The sequence below is a fragment of the Sphaeramia orbicularis genome, chromosome 13 (assembly GCF_902148855.1).
Source record: "Sphaeramia orbicularis chromosome 13, fSphaOr1.1, whole genome shotgun sequence".
Lineage (NCBI taxonomy): Eukaryota > Metazoa > Chordata > Actinopteri > Kurtiformes > Apogonidae > Sphaeramia > Sphaeramia orbicularis.
This window is the reverse complement of record NC_043969.1, coordinates 45,327,253-45,343,818: the sequence shown is the minus strand read 5'-3', so window position 1 is coordinate 45,343,818 and position 16,566 is coordinate 45,327,253. Positions and strand designations below refer to the sequence as shown.

Here is a 16,566-nt window from a genome sequence, read left to right as displayed (position 1 = left end):
TAAAGTTAAATATTCAACATTAAAACATTAAAAACACTAAAAGAGACAACATCACATGAAGGCAAGTCTATAAAAATGTGCTTTAAGAATGAATGTATGTGACCACTAGAGGGAGTAATGAGTCACTCACATTTAAGATCATAGTCGTGGATTAAAAAAAAATGATAGTGAGAGAAATTAAGTAAAAACCATCTCTGAGGCATTTTGGAAGCAAATATATCAATTTAAACCAAACTAACCAATGCAGTGATATTTATCTCAATATAAAACTATATTCTGACATTAGTCATTATTGGGTACGTTTACATGATGTTTTTTAAATCCGATTTATTTTTCCAGAAGAAATTAATCCGGAACTAAAGTACTTTCTCTCTGTTTACATGGAAATGTTAAACCCGAATAAAGGTTTACATGAGAAATGTTTATTCAGTTCTCGCAGCCCTTCTGTTAGCTTAGCTTAGCATAGTCACTGCATTCCCATGGTCACACGCAGCCAGTTTTTAAAGGTGATTTGTTGTCTTTTGTAAGTGATTTTCTGAAATCCAATTCTCCTAATTATTTCTTTAGATCCGCGACTTACTGCACTCATACAATCTTGGGACTGCTGTGTTGATGGAAGTTGGAAAATCTTTTGTTGGCAGGGCTGCATGCGCTAAACTAGCTTTGCTTTAGTTTTTATTTCCCAGATTTTATTACTGCAGTAAGTTACATTGCCATGATTTGAGCCTTAATTTGTGATCATATTGACCCCAGCGGACTAAAGGAATGATTAGGGAGAATTGAATTTCACAAAATCACTCATAAAATACTACGAATCACCTGTAAAAGCCTGGCTACGTCTGACCATAGGAATGAAGTGATTATGCTAAAGTAGGCTAAGCTAAGCTAATGGAAGGGCTGCGAGAACAAGCAATTGGTGCACTGCAGTGCAAACTGATTTGCCCACTTATCGAACTCATTAGTGCATGACAAATGAATTAATAAAAAACAAGTGGTGAACTCTTCCTTCAGGGTTTTCCAGGCTGGTAGATCCCATCAGAATAGCCCACTGGAACAGTTTGGGTTGACTAGACTGCATTGCATATTCTTCCGCCAGCGCAGAATGTGTGTGTCATCGCGACAAGACAAGACAACGAGCATGTGCAGAATGGAAGGAATAAAGTCCAAACGGAATAAAGGGTTTACATGTCCGAGGAATAATTTAGCCTGGATTCAAAAGTGGCTTAAACCAGTGACTTTAATCGGGTTTAAATTTAATCCCAACTTTTCTTTTTCAACTGGAATAAGGTGTTTACATGGGCAATTTAAATAGGATCTAACCTTTAATCTGATTAAACCAGGAATAAAAGTTGTCATGTAAATGCACAGATTGTTTTGTATCCCAGACCCCTGTTAGAAAAGAAACACCTGAATTCAAAGCGTCCACATACTTTTGTCCATATAGTGCATGTGAATGTGATAAATCTAAGCTGTATCGTCCGTCCAGGTCCGTCCTCCCTGTTTGAGATCATTTTCTGCTTCAGTCGACCTCCGCCATCGTCCGGTGCCTCCTCAGCTCCTCCCTGCAGCGAGCGACGGGGACAGTTTTAACGGCCGTGGTAATTAGAGGAGGCGGCCCGGTGACCCACAGTCTCCCACACCTCCATCTATTTTTAACTCTCAATTCAAGAAGCTCCGGCGTCATCAAAAATGCTCCTTGACTGCTGTTCCAAAGGAAATGCAATGTGGAAAGTAGGACAGAAATTCCTGCATGGTTCTGGGCTTCGACGTTGAGCTGGTGTCAGGAGCTGACAGGCTCCGGTTAAAAATACTATTCAGACTCTCACATAGGAGAAAAAAGAGGTTTTCAGCCAAATATCATCGAAGATCAGCCAATAACTGAGGTTATGTAACGGAGGGCTGATACATGTCTGTCTATGCCAGGCCATTTTTTTATTTAGCATGTTAGTCTACAGCATTTTCAGTGTTATAAGAAAGATATTAGAGTGGAAATAAATGGACATTTCTATGATGAATAGAGTTAAATGTTCACAGGAAGGACTAGAGGAGCTGTCTTCACAATATAGTGTCAATTAAGGCATTTTGCTGCTGTAAACTGTTAAATTTCCCCATAATGGGATCATTAAAGTCTTACTTGAATCAGAATCAGTTTGCCGTTTGTAGAAAAACTGCATTGGAAGACGAGTTGCAAGAGCTTCAGCATCAAAATACATAAAGACGGAACAAAGTAAAAAACAATGAAAAATTACATAAGATACATACATCTTATCTGATCTTATCTTATCTTAAATGTTAGCTTCTTTAGCACAACAGTGGTAGCAAACAAAGAGCATTTTTTTTCATGAGTTTTTAACATTAGTTTTAAGTTCCGTGGTTGTTTTTCCATTTGAGGCTGAGGGGTCGTTACACGGCGTAGGATTCAGTCCGACTCCGGGAAGATTTCATCGCGGATTAGCCTTCTGTTAACATGGAAACGGTACCTAGAGTGCCTGAATCCGGAAACTTTTGATACCAGGGTCCAGGGTGGAATGTTATCGATACGCTCCGCATTTCAGCTCTGTGTTAACGTGATCGGAACGTTCTGGGGTAAATATGACGTCACCGCATGCGCGCAGCAGCAAGAACCGCCAGTTAACCCACTCCAGGCCAGTTGGTGGCAGTAATGCGCCTCCAAGCTGGTTTGCCAGCCTCTATGACACAATAAAGCTGCAGGAAAAAGAAGGAACAACCACAACAACAATGGCCGGTTTCAGAACAACATACGTGCTGCTAACTGTGCTCAGCTCGTCTGTCCAGACAAAGAAGTCCTGCGTCTTGTACGACCACTCCCCATTGTTGTTTGTAAATAGTGTTGTCCGCCTCGCCTCTCTTCTCCTCATTTAAAGGCTGTCTAAACCGGAAATCGTTTGTGCGCAGGCGCGTGTTTTACCGCCAATGTTTCACTACAGCTCTACATCGCCAGCTACTGGTCTGGCATGGTCATTACATTTACATACATATTCAGCCGTCCGAGCGGACTCATGTTGACGCAGATTGTTATCATAGCGGCTTCGTCTTAAACGCGGAATGATTTTATAACGCAAAGGAGAAATCTTTGTGGAGTGTTGCCGTGTAAACGTACCCCTGAACAAATACCGTAACCACATAAAACAACACCAATAATACTGGTTACAGACATGATTTTCTTGTTCGCTATAATTAGCCTATGTGCTAGGCTAGCTAATGTGTAGCGAGTATCCTAGTATAGAGGTTTTCATTAGTATTTACTGAGCCCAGATCATAAAAGCAGCTTTAAAAACATATTTCAGTTCTTTTTGTCTATGTTGCTACAATATTTCTGAACTACTATATTTCCTCCAGAATGTGCGTTACATATCTGACTGATCATTTAGTTCGTATAAGGTCATAAAAGCATGGATGAATCCTGTCTGTTAGGGGTGTTAGAAAATATCTGTTCTGCAATATATCGCGATATTTCATTTCACAATATTGTATCGATATTTAAAAGAACTGTATCAATTTTTTAGGTATTTATTCAAATGAAGATATGACAGGAGGTTCATTTTGTCTTTTGGTTTTCTTTATTGTTTTATCTTATTTATTATAATTTAACACTGTTTTAATAAATAATAGTTATATGAAGCATCCTAAAAGCACTTTTACTGTTTGAGAAGCAGATGTTAGTTCTTTTGTTAGGATTGCACAAAATAATGTTCTGATGTTGGTTATGAACTAATAGAATATGAACATTTGAACAGGATCTTAAACTGTAATGTCTGTAAAACCTAATCTAAGTTTTAACACAGGAAGATTTTGCGATATAGCATTAGATCCTGTTCTGATCAAATAAAAATGTGTTTAGTAGGTATGCGTATTTCTGGTGTAATTCAGTTCTTCCAGGAAAAAAATCTTAAAAATAAAATAAATGAATGTATAATGAATAAATGATCATAAAATTATTTAAAAATTCTTAAAAATCTTAAAAAAAAAACCCTAAAACTAAAAACTAAAAAATTGCCTTTTTAACAGTATTGTGATTATCGTGATAATTGTATCGTGATTCTAGCATTATGATTTGTATTGGCTGTTCACATCTCCAATTAGCTCGCTAGTTACATTTACCCAAGACAATAATCATAATAATAATAAATACTGACCGAAGTTTGTGTAGAATCAATTCCTCCTCTTCCGATCCGTGTCTGTCTCATCGAGCGCTTTTTTTTTTTCGGGTAAATGTAACTAGCGAGCTAATTGGAGAGTGAACAGCCAATCAGAGTGTACTTTCGCAAGCTCTCCGATTGGTTGGTTTTGTGGCACAATTGTAACATGTGTGTCAAGTTGAGGGTGCAGACACGACAACCTGAGCGCGCAGGGAGAGGGAGGTTGAGTGAGAGAGGAAGGGGAAAGCGAGCGAGCGCAGCGGTCTGTTTGTGCGCCATGGAAAGAATTTGTGAGAACATTATGAGTAAAACTAACATGCAAACGCATTTATGGAGCACAATATCGATTTTTGTTTGCTCAAGCGTAATTTCTTTTTGAAATATAATTGATGGGCTTGCAAAAGATATCTTTATGTGCTCAAAATCTCTAATTGTGTGCTCAGAATCTATCATTGCTCGCTCAAGAAACTGGCACAAATATAATTCTATAAATCTGGCCCCTGAACTAAAATGACTTTGACACCCCTGTTCTACAACATCATGGCTCCAAAAAACCAAAATGGTGATCAAATTCAAAGCTTTTAAAACAGTGACGGCACAAACCAACAGAAGATGACAATTTTTTTTCATCTTTCTGGCGTTTAACGGGTGAAAGACCTGGATCCGACGCCTAAATAAACAGGCCTCCAGTTTTCGGGTCCATGGAAAGCAGCTGCTGTTTGGACTGAAGATGGAAGCAGAGCTGTGGTCTAGACAGGAGTTCTGGGTCCAGCCGCCTGAACCTGCTGTCAGCCTCATAAAACACCTCCTCAGCCGCCCAAAGTCAGTACGCCGCTGCCAGATCTCCACGGAGGCTTTTGCCCAGTGGTCCGCTGTGGTCATGACGAGGGTAATGAGGTGTGGGCTGCCTTCACGGCGCTGACCCAAAGCCCACTACGCTCACTTCTACTTCACACGCATTCATCTTTGTCTGGGTTTAAGAACAAACTGTCTGATTTTCTTCTTTTTTATGACTGCGACGGTTATTACAGCATTACACCTGTCAATCAAACAGCCAACAGCGGAGTGTTTAAGTGAACGTTTAAAACACTCTAATGCTAATGGTAGTTAATGTCCAGTGATGGAAGGAGAAAAGTGGAGAAATACTGATAAAAAACATGTTGCAAGACTTCAAGTTACTTCTGAGAACATCCTACTATAAAAGGTTACGTTCTGTGTCCCTCCGTCCGATCGATGTCCCGATGTTGCAGCACAGGAGGGCGTTTGTACTAGTTTTCCTCAGGTCCCAGCTCACCACAGACCAGGTCCCAGCTCACCTCGGAATGGGTCCCAGCTAACCTCGGACCGGGTCCCAGCTCACCACAGACTGGGTCCCAGCTCACACAGACCGGGTCCCAGCTCACCACAGACCAGGTCCCAGCTCACCTCGGAACAGGTCTCAGCTCACCTCAGACCAAGGTTATAATAGTTTTGGATTTTTAATTATAGTTTAGTTTAATTAGTTTTGACTTTTTTTTCTCTTATTCAGTTAGTTTTAATTAGTTTTTAGAGCAGGTTTGTTAGTTTTTATTAGTTATCGTTTTTTTCTGAATGCTTAGTTTTAGTTTAGTTTAGTTTAGTTTAGTTTTAGTATTAGTTTTAGTTATTTCATATATTTTATCTTCCTCATCATCCTATTCAAAGAAATTAGTGAGGCGTGGATATGGGTTACCCTGGACACTGTATTTGGGGGTCGGGTTTAGGGCGGCTCATGGACTGAGCAGAGACACATGTACCGTACAATGTCTAAATTCCCTATAGCAGGTTGAGGTGGGGTGCAATCCATACACAACGTCACTTACGTGAAACAATGCGAAGATGTGCAAAGCATGAGAGGAGATGCACAAAGCAGCCAGCAGTTAAAGCAGATAGAAACATATATAAACCAGCTAACCAGCAGTTAAAGCAGATAGAAACATATATAACCAGCTAACCAGCAGTTAAAGCAGACAGAAACATATATAAACCAGCTAACCAGCAGTTAAAGCAGATAGAAACATATATAAACCAGCTAACCAGCAGTTAAAGCAGATAGAAACATATATAAACCAGCTAACCAGCAGTTAAAGCAGACAGAAACATAAATAAACCAGCTAACCAGCAGTTAAAGCAGATAGAAACATATATAAACCAGCTAACCAGCAGTTAAAGCAGACAGAAACATAAATAAACCAGCTAACCAGCAGTTAAAGCAGATAGAAACATATATAAACCAGCTAACCAGCAGTTAAAGCAGACAGAAACATATACAAACCACTTATAAACATATATAACCCAGTTCCTCAGCAGAAACCACACCTTAGCAGATTTCTCATCTCTTAATCATCTCCAGTTCCATTATTAGCTAACTTTGCTTCAGTTCAGTTCAGCTAGCTGTAGCTAGTAACATCAAACGTTTTTTAACATTCTAACAGGTTCCATACCTCTGTAATTGGATTAGTTTTCATCCTCCTCTTTTCTCCTCTTCTAAACTGTGCAGTTCAGGGCTTGGAAGGCCTTTTCATGGTGATACACTCTCCAGTTTTAACCTGGATGCTAGTTCAACACTGACTCTGTCCTTTAGCTCTGCTCTGTCTGTCACTCACGCGCACACACACGGTACGCCAAAAAAAAAAAAAAAAAAAACCCGACCCATGTATCACTACAGTAAACCCCAGACAGGACTGTGCTGCTGTGTCCCAGCTTTAGTCTGTATGTTCCAGGTAGAGTGGGGACCAGAAGACGACTGGAAACCACAAATGACCAGACATGACAGACTGTGAAGTGTCGTATGGTGTCACCAGCTCAAACTGCTGAAGTGAAATAAACTAATTTCATATCAATCCGACATTGACAGAGACGAAAACGAAGGGAATTGTATCCATAATTTTTATACGTTTTAGTTAGTTTTGTAAGCTCACAATACAGTTTCAGTTAGTTATCGTTTTTTTCTTTTAATTAGAGTTTTTATTTATTTCAGTTAACGAAAATGTTTTTTCAATTTTAGTTTTCGTCATTTCGTTCGTTTTCGTTAACGATAATAACCTTGCCTCAGACCGGGTCCCAGCTCACCTCAGACCGGGTCCCAGCTCACCTCGGACCGGGTCCCAGCTAACCTTGGACTGGGTCCCAGCTCACCACAGACTGGGTCCCAGCTCACCACAGACTGGGTCCAAGCTCACCCCAGACCGGGTCCCAGCTCACCACAGACCGGGTCCCAGCTCAACTCGGAATGGGTTCCAGCTCACCACAGACCGGGTTCCAGCTTACCTCAGACCAGGTCCCAGCTCACCACAGACCGGGTCCCAACTAACCTCGGAACGGGTCCCAGCTCACCACAGACCGGGTCCCAGCTCACCAAAGATCAGGTCCCAGCTCACCTCGGACCGGGTCCCAGCTCACCTTGGACCAAGCCTGAGCTCACCACAGACCTTCACAGACCCGATCGAAACTCACATAAAAACCCAAACCTTCACCAGCATCAACTGAACTAAACTGTTTAATACCTGTTGATCCACTAATCCTATCAACACATGTAAATAAAATCTACCTGTTGAAGAACACTGTTCTGTTGTGCTAAAATTATCTGTAATCATGGTTTGCAGAAACATGAAAAAGCAACATATTATTATTATACTGATCAAATTTGTCTTGAATTTCTTCTTTCTAAGGATTCAAAGGGCCCAGGCTGTTCCTCACAGATTCTAAGTTAGCTGTGATATTTTGATATTGTAATATTTTAGATGCACCACTCAAATTCTTCGTCTTGTATTGGTGTAAATGTGTTCAAATCTCAATATGTGTTGGACTTTCACCTGAGAAAATCAAATATGAATAATAAAGGTTTAAAATATAGGATCATAAAATGTCTGGGAAACACTGTTTACTGTTTCAATATTTGAACAAAACTATGATTTTTTTTTCCTCCTAAAATGAATGAAACCACTTCTATTACCTAAACTTACACAGTGAACTGTGCTTTCTAATGGGAAAGGGTTGGATTTCATAACCTAAAATCTACCCGTTGAAGAACATTGTGTTCTGTTGTGCTGAAATTATATGTAATCATGGTTTGCACAAACATGCAAAAGCAACATATTATTATTATTGTACTGATTGAATTCATCTTGAATTTTTTCTCTTCTAAGGATTCAAAGGGCCCAGGGTGTTCATCACAGATTCCAAAATAGCTTTGATATTTTTGATATTGTAATATTTTAGACATATTTTAGATGCGCCACTCAAATTCTTTGTCTTGTATTGGTGGTAAATGTGTTCAAATCTCAATATGTGTTGGACTTTCACTTGAGAAAATCAAATATGAATCATAAAAGGTTAAAATATAGTAACAAAGTGTCTGGGAAACACTGTTTACTGTTTCAATAGTTGAACAAAACATGACTTTTATTTCTTATTTTCCCTAAAATGAATTAACCATTTACCTACACATTGTGTTGAAATTATATGTAATCATGGTTTGCAGAAACATGAAAAAGCAACATATTATTATTTCACTGATTGAATTGATGATTGAATTTCATTACTTTTCTAAAGATTCAAAGGGCCCATGCTTTTGTTCAGAAATTCTAATAACTAAAAAGTGAAGTAGTTTTTCCTCTGTGATCAGCCTTCGACCTTATGTTACAGCTTTATTATTGTATTTCTAACTTATAGCTGTAACTCCATCTTTATTCTCTGCACTTTGCACTACACCAGTGTTTACCCCAGCCACGAAAATTGCTTTGTTTTGTTTTGTTTTGTTTTTTTTGGGGGGGGTATAGCGCTCCATAACAAGTTCTTGAGAGGGGGGTGGATCTGACGGAGCTTCTGTACGTTGCATAAGTAGTGCCCCTATTGCAACTGGGGGGATTCACCATTGACAAAACACGCTGCTTGATATTGATACTTATACAGACTAACGCCCCCCCATTCCGGTCTCAGCGCCCCCCGACAGTGTCCCAATGCTACACTACACTGTAGGTGCAATTTGTACAGCAACAAATCAGCCATATTCCACAGACCACTGGTTCCGCTCTTCATTCGGTTGTTTTTCAGCTCTACTCCACATTGATTCGAGAGTGCAGCAAAGCCAAAGGGAAATCAAGTAGCTCTTATGCTCCCTCATATATCAGTACACCCAAGCAGTAAGTACCAGAGTAGCATGATGAATAGTACTCTGGAAGAATGGTGCTGGGGTACGTCTATTGATTTCTCCATGACTAAGCATATTTTGGCGTCCTGATGTGGCAGGTGCTGCTCATGGACGGTGGCAGCGGTGACAGCAGATGTAACCACTCTGTTGGGACACTGCGGTGGTCAGTCTTTATCAGTGTTGTGCAAGTTACTTCCAAACTGTAATCCATTACAGATTACCTGTTACTGTTCTTTAAAAGAAAGTCCTTGCCTTACAATATTACTGTCTCAGAATTGTGATGCGTTACATGACTCCTGTATTACTTTTGAGTTACATACGGGGTCTTGTCATAAATGGTAGAACCCAGTAGAACCCAACCCCCCCACCCCAACCCCCAAAATATATAAGAGATAGTGGAGCCTGGAGCCTTGGGGCACATACATTTGCGCCCCGTGGTACAAGTGGACAAATAGCTCAGTAAGTAACGCTATGGTCTACGATGTTCCAATCCTGCAGGAACGCTTGCAATTTTTTCAACATTTTCCATGTTAAAAAAAGGGGCAGGGCCAAGGACATGGGTAGATAATATGCAAGCGATAAAGAATTTTAACTAGTCACGGAATGTTAGCTTACCTTGTTATTGCTGTTTACAGGGATCATGCTACATAGATTTTTAATATCGCTGTGCGATAAATTATTATTGTATGCTGTGCATACTTAGGGTGTGTAGGTGTGTTAGTTATTGTATTATATACATTACTTGTATTGTACCTTATATATATCTATAGATATATAGATATATATATCTTTTATTCTGTTTATTATTTATTTATTTGTTCCATTGATGGCTGTGTGTGGGATGATTTTGATTCATGGTCTTGCTAGGGGTTGTTTTTGGAAGGGGGTTCATTTGAGCATTTAAATTATGGGCACTATTGAACATGTACAAGTAAAATATGACTGAAAATTGTTAGTAATGCTCTACATCAGTGTTTTTCAACCACATAAGTGTGGCATGAAAAATCATCAGGTGTGCCATGGAGATATCCAGTTTCACCCTGATTGATACTCTAAGTGAGCGGCGTGATATAGACAGGTACAACTGCATGCACCAATTATCCACTCTACAACAGTTTCTCTTTGCAAAGTGAAAATGAAAGTGAACCAGCCCTGATGCAGTGTGTTTTGTTGATAAACCCCCCTACACATAGTGATGTGTGGACCCATGGATTGGGTTTGGGTGGGTGCATATGCCTCTGTATGAGGATCTCAATCCTGTAAACTGGGAGTCCACCTGAGGGGTCACTGATGAACCCCTCTCAACTTTCTTTCTTCAATTCCTGCAAGAATATCAGGTTTGTGTTCAACTAAACAGGCCCACGATTCACACTAAGTAAATTGAGACTATTCATTCATTCATTCATTCATTCATTTTCTAAACCCACTTTATCCTCAACTAGGGTCACTGGGGCTCGCTGGAGCCTATCCCAGCTACTAATGGGCGAAGGTGGGGTACACCCTGGACATGTCGCCAGTAACTTGTGATGAGATTTTGCATTATATTTTGATAAATATACTTTTTGTGACATTTTTGTTTGGTGGTGTGCCTTGGGATTTTTCTAAATGTAAAATATGTGCCGCGGCTCAAAAAGGTTGGGAAACACTATCCAGCTCTTCCATCCTGTTCACACTGGCTCAGAGACATGGAGTCCTGCGCAAGTCCAGAGAAGGTCAGATATACTGTTCGGAGATCAGAGAATAAATTTTACAAAAGAATGGTGTCCCTTCTTGGTTTTATGAGAAATCCACAATAATAACCTCTGAGTAGCCCCCCCCCCCATTTTTTAAAAAAAGAAATACATTTTAATATATTTTTATATTATTTATTTTCTTTTCCTTTGCTCTTTTTTCTATTGTCTTTTTTTCTTGTTTTATACTGTGCTTATTAATGCTGTTTAAACATGGTTGTTAACATTTTTTATAATTTTCATGTCTTTTCAGAATTTTTTTCAGTGGTTGTTTGTATTTGTTCATGTCTGGGTGGGGTTATGTGTTGTGTCATGAGTGGATGTTGTTTAGAAAATCAAAAATCTCCTTCCTGTAAAGTGAATGTCTTATTCATGTTCTGTTATTAATAAAAAAAGACCTTTGAAAGAAAGAAAGAAAACAGTTGGGAAACACTGCCCTACATTACTGCATTACAGCAAAAAGTAATCTGTTACTGTAATGCATTACTTTTGTAACATCTTACTCCCAACACTGGTCTTTATCATGAAATACGCCGGGACCCTCTGATGCTGTCGTTGGTCCAAACCGGTGTTAACGTCCTGATGAAGTGCTGGCGGTGCAGTGTGAGGCCGGCCTCTCAGTCGGTGGTGTTGGCCCAGTAAATTCCCTTTAGGACAGGTCACATTTACACACAGATGGTGTTTAAAGGCTGTTTGGCTCAGAGCGTACGTTTGAGTCCACAGGAGGAAGTAGGAAGGGGGATGGGAAATCCAGACATACAGGGATATGGACTAAAGTCCTCTGCCTGGGCCCTGTTAGAGCTGTTTTACTAAAACTTAGACAAACTTTATCGATCCACAGGGGAAATTAGTTGGTCACAGTAGCTCAGTTGCAAACAAAAACACTTGAAAAAACACTAGCAAAAAAAAAAAAAAAGGAAAGTAAGTATGAGGAGATAAAAGCAATAAATAATATAAATAAAATACACTAATAAAGTAGAAAAAATACAAGATTTGCTCAAACATACTATTATAAATAATGTTTGTTTTTGCTTATTTTTCCTGCTGTACATGTTAAAGGCTCATTTCAGTTACTTTATAGACTGTTGGTAGTTTAACTACATTAATGGATCCTATTCTACAAGACCATCATATTTTGAAGCATCGCTGTCCTGTGAGAACCATGTATGTCTAAAAAATATCTGATTACAGTGGATGCACCTTGTCTACTCATTGTCTGTCTATGCACCAATGTGTTTTTCTATCTGATAAAAACACAAATCCCGCTCAAAATTATGTACATTAAAAAAAAGTCACAAGAATTATATGTTATTGTATATTTTTGCAAACCACTGATGTGTTTAACTGCAACATTTCTGCACAACAAATCTGTGACATGTTGATATTTCTACATACATGTAGTGTGTATATATATATATATATATATATATATATACACACATACATATGAACACCAGAGCATATATCTACCACACCAGACAAGACCCCAGGTGTAGGCTGTGTAGAGAAGCCCCTGAGACCATCCAACACATCCCAGCAGGTGTAAGATGCTGGCAGGCAAGGCATACGTGGAACGGCATAACCAGGTCACGGGTATAGTGTACAGGAACATCTGTACTGAGTATGGACTGGAGGCCAGGGTCCAGGGGAGACACCCAAGGTGACAGAGAACAAACAAGCCCAGATCCTGTGGGACGTCCCAGATTCAGACCGACAAGATGGTGATGGCTAATCAGCCCGACAGAGTGGAGGTGGATGAACATTGAAAGACAGCGGTAGTGATAGGGAGAAACCCCAAGTGATAGCAACATCAGAAAGAAAGACCATGAGAAGTTTGAGAAATACCAAGGGCTGAAAGAGGAGATAGAGAAAATGTGGGGTGTGAAGGCAACAGTGGTACCAGTAGTGATCGGGGCACTAGGGGCAGTGACCCCCAAGCTGAGAGGATTGAACCAGCAGATACCAGGAACAACATCAGAGACCTCTGTCCAAAAAAGTGCAATCCTAGGAACAGCTAAGATCCTGTGCAGAACCCTCAGGCTCCCAGGCCTCTGGAAGAGGACCCAAGTCTGAAGGAGACACGCCCAGGTGGGCCAGAAGAAGATTGTACTTTTTTTTTATTTTACACACACACACACACACACACACATATATATATTATATATATATATATATATCTATATATATATTATATATATATATATATATACTGTTTTATCCTGTGTTGCTGACTTTTTCAATGGAAAGGAGCTAAAGTTTTCTTGTAATGCCACTATATGTCGATGACATTACACACTATTTTGTATGTTCATGAGGTCAATATGTAACCTGTTTTCTGATGTTTTTATATTCTATTTGGCTGCTGATTGTTCAGTGAATCACAGACACTTTTACAGAGATGAATTTGTTAATGAATGGAATTAAAATCTACAAATGCTTCATATTTGGTCACTAAGTGTTTCCAAGAAAAGTTAAAGAAAACAGTGATGGTTAAAGTTGGCAGTACTAGTTTTAACTGCTCCTGGTGTTATAGACCAGTGTTGAATACTCCATACTGGGTACTAGTTCATTCCACATTTCCTTAAGTCCATTCATTGAATTTTCAGCAGAGGCAATAAAGTAATTTTTATATGTTTATTTTTTTTATAGTTAGAATACTCATTTCTTTTAATTACTACCTGTCTTATAAGTAAAAAAAAAAAAAGGGATCTAGCCGTGGAACTTTGTTTTAAAACAGTAAAAGATAGAACAGACAGTGACTCACAGTACATTTATAAATGACAAAAACTAATGAAGACTGAAATGAGAGTATGGCACAAAGACTGGACTAAAACTACAATTAAAACAGGCAGACAAAAACAACACTACCTCCAGTTCAATGTGATTTGACTATTTTTGAGTTGAACTTTTGGAGGATTTTCCATCCTTACCATAGTGCTTTCAAATATGATCAGTCTCATAGATTACTGTACGTTATCATCCATGCAATAAAAATTTTGTCAAGCCCAAGTTCACAGATTTATGTTCTCAGCGATGTCCTCCATTTCTCTCCTTAACAACCTCTTTTTAAAGAGCAAAAAGCCTCCGACTGCAGAAAAACCCTGGTCTGGGCTGTGTAGACACGTTTAGAGAGATGTAAAAGGTAAATACGTTGGAGTAACAGTGTTTGGACGAACGTGTCTCTGGGCAACAAGCATCTGCTCAGATGCAGCCAAACAGATGCTTGTTAACACAGCGTTGTGTAAATATGTTGGTTTTACAGACCTGCTTGGACTGCAGAATGAGCACGATGACACGGTTTAGTTTGTTTTTTTACTCTGGGATAAATTTTTTCAGCTAAAACCATATTGTATAATCCACAAGGCTGACTCATTGAAATGATTTAAACAAATATATACGAACTGAAATACACTATATGGACAAAAGTATGTGGACATGTTGAATTAGGTGTTTCTTTACTGACAGGGGTCTGGGATACAAAACAATAATGACTAATGTTATAATATAGTTTTATATTGGAATAAATATCATTGTATTGGTTAGTTTGGTTTAAATTGTTATCTTTGCCTCCGAAATGCCTCAAATAAGGTTTTACTTAATTTCTCTCAACTTTTATTTATTTATTATTTTTATCCATGAGTGATTTTAAATGTTCTACCTCAAATTTCTACAATTTTTTGTGCTCTGACTGTAAATAATCAATTTCTACCACAACTAACCATCTACTTTCTTCACATCTCACTGAGGAAGAAATCTCCTGTTAAATTTTTAGGAAATATTGATGTTTATTAACTACATGGACAAAAATATTGGGACACGTCGAATTCAGGTCTTTCTTTTCTAACAGGGATCTGGGATACAACACAATAATGACAAATGTTATAATATAGTTTTATATTGGGATAAATATCACTGCATTGGTTAGTTTGGTTTAAATTGTTATAAGGCTAATGAAGTTCATTTTGTCTTCTGTTTATGTAATTATACTTTCTTTTGTTTTGTTCCTTGTCTGAACCAAAGAAAAAAAGAAAAGTACAATTAAATTGTTATGTTTCCTTCCGAAATGCCTCAAATATAGTTTTACTTAATTTCTTTCAACATTGATTTGTTTTTTTGTTTTTTAATCCATGACTATGATTTTAAATGTTCTACCTCTAAATTTCTACAATATTTTTCGTGCTCTGACTGTAAATAATTTTCTACCACAACGAAACATCTACTTTCTACAACAACTTTAAGGAGATATTGATGTTTATAAACTATATGGACATAAATATTGGGACACATCATGGCTACAGCTATCAGATGTCCTGTTCATGCTGATTTAAGATATAAAATCAATATTAATTAATTTATTTAGAGTCAGAGCATGAGAAATATTTTAGAAATTTAGAGGTAGAACATTTAAAATCATAATCAGGGATAAAAAAAAAAAAAAAAAAAAAACAATGTTGAGAAATTAAGCAAAAACTATTTCTGAGGTGTTTTTTAGAAGCAAAGATAACAATTTGAACCAAACTAACCAATGCAATGATATTTATCTCAATATAAAACTATATTATGATATTATTCACAATTGTTTTGTATCCCAGACCTCTGTTAGAAAAGAAACACCTGAATTCAACATGTCCACATACTTTTGTCCATATAGTAACTGAAAATGTTCTATCTGCACTCATCTCTTTTACTTTATTTTAATTGATTATTATTTGTTTTATTGATTATGTTTTAATTGTGTGTTTTTAACTTGTCTCTCTTCCATTTTTGGAAAGCACCGTGAACTTCCCTGTGTATAAATTACGTTATACTAATACATTGCCTTGCCATAGTGTATTTTTTTGGTTAAAACCATATCGTGTAATGCACTGAGACAGACCCATTGAAGTGATTTAACCAAATATAAACAAACTGAAAAATCTCAAAAGGTTAAATAGGACTGAGTTGAAAGAAGTGTTTTCTATTTTTAGTGGAGGGGAGTGAAAAGGCCTCGACCGCTCTGATATCCATAAATCTTAGATGGCTGGTTTTGCAGAGTGACTCCATGTATTTCATCGGTGTCACTTTTGAGCAGGTGACCAGCTGACGGTTGTCCTCACGAAAACCCCAAATCAATAAATCAGCAGGTGCACCGTGACACTGTTGGCTGAGAACGTTGATGAAAAAGCTCCAATTCTTCCTGACAGCAGATTACCGTCACTACCGCCACACGCCAGGCACTGTACGTCCTCTACACTCACACACACACCACACACACACAACAACACACGGTTGTCAGACTGTGTGAAGTTCGCTGCTCTGGGACTTCGCTCACCTCCCTCAAACTCCGTCTGACAGTTCCCAGAGTTTTCCTTCAGGCTCTCTTCCTCGTTGATGATGATGTTCTCTATGTCCTTCATGGTCAGGTGGTCGGGAAGGCGTAGAACAGGATGTGTTTCAGCTCCTCCAGGGTGATCCTTGCATGTCGAACTGCAGGAGGAGAAAGGAAGGAGAAACCGTCAGAAAGATG

General features: G+C 38.5%; 1 long non-coding RNA gene across 2 annotated transcripts in view; it reads right to left on the bottom strand.

The window, feature by feature from the left end:
* Positions 1–16,566, bottom strand: part of LOC115432142 (uncharacterized) — a 42,788-nt gene that overhangs the window by 16,469 nt on the left and 9,753 nt on the right. Inside the window, exon 2 of one of the 2 annotated variants that reach the window (XR_003937171.1) lies at positions 11,601–11,609. The exons of the other annotated variant lie outside the window; for it this stretch is intronic. This is a non-coding gene — a long non-coding RNA (uncharacterized LOC115432142). The remainder of the gene's footprint in view (positions 1–11,600; positions 11,610–16,566) is intronic. 2 annotated transcript variants of the gene reach the window in all.